This window comes from Triticum urartu, chromosome 3A (assembly GCF_056163025.1).
Source record: "Triticum urartu cultivar PI428250 chromosome 3A, HENAU_Tu73, whole genome shotgun sequence".
In the NCBI taxonomy this organism is placed as follows: domain Eukaryota; kingdom Viridiplantae; phylum Streptophyta; class Magnoliopsida; order Poales; family Poaceae; genus Triticum; species Triticum urartu.
In genome coordinates, this window is record NC_141875.1 from 581227802 (window position 1) to 581231959 (window position 4158).

The 4158-nt window shown below is 53.7% G+C and overlaps 1 pseudogene; it reads left to right on the top strand.

The window, feature by feature from the left end:
- Window positions 1-2973: 2973 nt before the first annotated feature.
- Window positions 2974-3937, top strand: LOC147980630 (uncharacterized; annotated as a pseudogene).
- The last annotated feature ends 221 nt before the right edge of the window (window positions 3938-4158 follow it).

Sequence of the window (4158 nt, forward strand, 5' to 3'; positions counted from 1 at the left end):
GACGGGTCCGGCGGAGGAACTCAATGTGGTCTTCATGAACCTCGGAACCGTCCCAGGTGCCGGAACGCACTGGGGAAGGCGCGGCAGCGGAGGAAGAACTCATCGCGAGCTGTCGCCGCAGCGTTTGCCGGAGCTTGGGCGTGCGGCGGAGCGAAGAAGAGAAGAGGAAGGAGGAGTGCGAGGAGCGGCAAGGAGGAAGAGAACGAGGAGTAGTGGGAAGGAGGGGCGCGCGTGCCCCCCTCTTCCCCCTACTTATATCCCTGTGGGCTGCGAAGCCGAGGGGGCGGGCGTGGGGATTTACTGCGCCCACAACCCCACGACCCCCACGATCCACGCAAAGTTACTGCGCGCAGTAACTCCACGGGAATCCCAACCGTCCACCGGGGCCGCAGCGGATCCGCACGGGCGCCGAGGCGCGGTAGTGGCGGGCCCCGCCTGTGGGCCTGTCCCGTCGCACGCGTGGGCTGGCAGGACGGCCTAGCCACGTGCCCTCGCATGACAGGCCAAGAACGGGCAGCGGCCTGGAGGCTTAGCTAGCACGCCACTTAAAATCCCGCTGCGACGTTCGAAATACCGAGCAAGTCGAAATTGAGTGAAGTCCGAGTTGAGCAAGTCCAACTCCTTCTAGACGGCCCGGCAGAAGTCAATCAAGACCATATGTTGAGCACCCGGAAAGAGAAACTGCTGAGGCTTCTCGGTCGATTGTCCGTGGCGCCTCACCAGCTTCGGGGACTACTATCGAAGTAATGGGCCACAGGTAGGCCAAGCCGAGTCCCATAACCTTTCAATACATCGGGGCAGGCTGCGCCCCTCAAGACCCCAGGGCGAAGAGCCGTCTCCTGAGGAGTCGACGGCAGGGCGGCCGACTGCCCGCTCACGGCCGAGTTCCAGGGACGACTTCCAGAGAAGCCGGCTTTGGGGAGTCGGCCAGCGACTCCAGCAAACCCATGACCTCATCGAAGGGGACGGGGCAGGGGCGTGGCTACAGTGAAGCCCACTCCCCGCCCCTTACCAAGGGCAGGCATGGCCACAACACGCCGTACCCGGGAAGATCTCCGTGCGGCGTGGCACTGTTGCCCGGCCGGCCCTGACATCAGCACCACAGTACCAAGTCCTGCTCCCACGACGGCTTATATGTACGGCCTGGAGGCAGCAGGGCCCACCAGTCAGCGAGACCTCGGGAGACGGCGAGAGAACCGCCAGTCGGACCCGTCGGGAGTCGGCCCGGGGGAGTCGGCCGAGCCCTCCCCCGGGGCCCACGCGCCATTAATCGAGATGAGATGGGGAGTGGCCACAGTGATCGCCCGCCAGGCGGCGGGGCTGTTGCCACGACCCCATGACCAAGCCTGCGTCATTAGAGGCACGGCTACAGTAATCAGCGGCCGGCAAGACCTGCCCGCGGCGGACGCGGCCTGTCGGCTCTGTACCAGACCAGTCGGCGGGCCCCAGCAGTCGGCGGAGAAGTCGGAGGTCGGAGGCACTGATGGTTGGGCCCGTGCCCAGTTGAATTACCATTGTACCCCTGGGGGTAGGCCTATACAAACCCCCCAGGGCACCCATGCAAGGGGTTGGATCCCAGTAGTTCTAGACCATACCAGATAGAAGGAGGGAGCTAGCCTTGCCCTCTTCTACCACCAGAAACAGCTCAAGGAGCCACCGTGTAAACACTTGGCCATAGTGATCATGCGGAGACCCCGCAGAGCAGCAGTAGGGGTGTTATCTCCCCGGAGAGCCCCGAAGCTGGGTAAGATTCGCCGGCGTGCATGTCTTCGCCTCATCCCGTTTCCAGGCACCGGCGACGTTCTACTCGCCCCCATCATGATAAGCCATCCGTTGGCATATGTCGCACCAAACCCCCGACACCCTACCAGTCGGTTATCCACCATCGGGGTTAACAGTGAAACATAAATCCGAATCGGATTCGCGATGATCAATGAGATCGGTCAGATCAGAGAATTCGGCGTGACGGAGTTCAGATGTGATCTGTGATATCCGAAAACGTCGGGCGCTGCCCGCACCCGTGAGGGGCACTGCCCCTTCGAACCCCGCCCGCTAACCGGCTAGTGGGACCGTCGTGTGCGTAGCGCCTTGTATTTCGTACACGATCACTCAAATCGGTAGAATGCGATTCTATGCATAACTTTATTTTGCAGGGTTTGATATGAATAGTATGGCTCAGGTGTATGTGATGCATGTGTGTAAATTATACATGGTCTGCGTGTCATGTTTGTCAGCCGGCAGGTGCCAAAGTGTTGTCATTATATTGTATAATGACCTACGTGTCGACTTGTGACTCTATGTAAAAGTCATTACTAGATGTAGTAGTTGGATAATAGAGATCAGGTTGGTGGCTTGGCGTCCCGGCGTGACAAACAAGATGGAGTTCCTACATGGTCATCAGAGTCGGAGCCAACCTGGAAGAACATCCATGAAGGAGCCATACTATTTCACAATATGTGCTTATTTGTGATTGTTATGCTTCCTTGTTTTCTATGCATGTTAGAATGGTAGAAAGATCACTCATGAATATCAAGCGAATTGCCATCCCCGATGTTGCACCTTCGCACGTCAAGTACATCTAGTAGTGGGCTCATAAAATTGGGGTGCTGCTAGGTGTCCTTGAACTAAAGGGTTCGTGTCGGACACGGACATGCACTGCATTAGGTTGACTTGACAAGGCTATCAAAATGGTTTTGGGCCTTGTGGCAAAAGAGTTCGGGAGCCGGGGTATGAGATTCCTACCCAACCGACAGGAGTCGTATAGAGATACGATTAGCAAGGAGTTTCTTACCGGATAGGCATGTTGTCTAGCAGTGATGCTAAAGCTCACTAGTCGCATGTGCTAGTCGGATCCTGAATCACTGAGAGTTTGCGGAGGGATGCTGACTTCAGTGGGAGTATTTCTGTTTAAGGCTAGAATTACTCTACATAAACACATTGCTTAGTGATTGCATATTTTTCCGTTGTAGATCAATGGCACCACCTGCTCAACCCAACTTTGCATTGAAATCAATTCTGGAAAAGGATAAACTGAATGGAACAAACTTTACTACCTGGTATAGAAATTTGAGAATTGTTCTCAAGCATGATAAAAAGGAACATGTTTTAGAGGATCCGCTTCCAGAGGAACCTGCCGATAATGCTAGTACCACAACCAAGAATGCCTATCAGAAACTCGTTAATGAATCAAACGAGATCAGCTGCCTCATGCTGGCTTGTATGGAACCCGATTTGCAGCAGCATTTCGAAGACGTTAGGGCTTTCGATATGATTGAGAGTCTCAAGAGCATGTTTCAGGTGCAGGCTAGGACCAAAAGGTTCAACGTCTGGCGATCCTTGATGGATTGTAAGCTGAAAGAAGGTGATCCACTGAGTCCGCATGTGATCAAGATGATCGGATATGTGCAAGCTTTGGATCGGTTGGGTTCCCGCTGTTGGATGAGCTAGCTACTGATGCAGTTCTAGGTTCTCTTCCGCCCAGCTATGGGACATTCATCTCGAACTATCATATGCATGGCATGGATAAGAAGCTCACTGAATTGCATGGGATGCTCAAAGTGGCAGAGCAGGATATTAAGAAAGGTACGCATCAAGTGTTGATGATGCAGAAATCGGCTAAGTTCAAGAAGAGTTGGTCTAAGAAGAAGGCTAAGGCAAAGGGCATGGAGATGGTAACCTCCATCCCTGCGCCAAAGTCTGGACCGGACTCAAAGACCATTTGCTATCATTGCAAGGAAACTAGTCACTGGAAGAGGAATTGTAGCAAGTGGCTTGCAGAGCATGGCAAGAAGGCCGGGAATGCTGCTTCAGGCAAAGGTACACTTGTTGCATATGTTATAGAGGTTTACCTTGCCGACATACCTAGTAGCTCTTGGATATTTGATACCGGATCAGTTGTTCATATTTGCAACTCGATGCAGGGCCTGGTAAGAACTAGGCGTGTGGCACAAGGGGAGATTGACATCAGGGTTGGCAACAATGCAAGAGTTTTTGCGTTGGAGGTCGGCACGATGCAGCTCCAGCTTCCTTCTGGATTTCTTTTGGAATTGAATAATTGTTATTACATTCCTGCACTTAGTCGAAACATTATTTCTGCCTCATGCTTGATGAGTCGGGGTTATGAATTCAATTTAAAGGACAATGGTTGTTCGATTTATT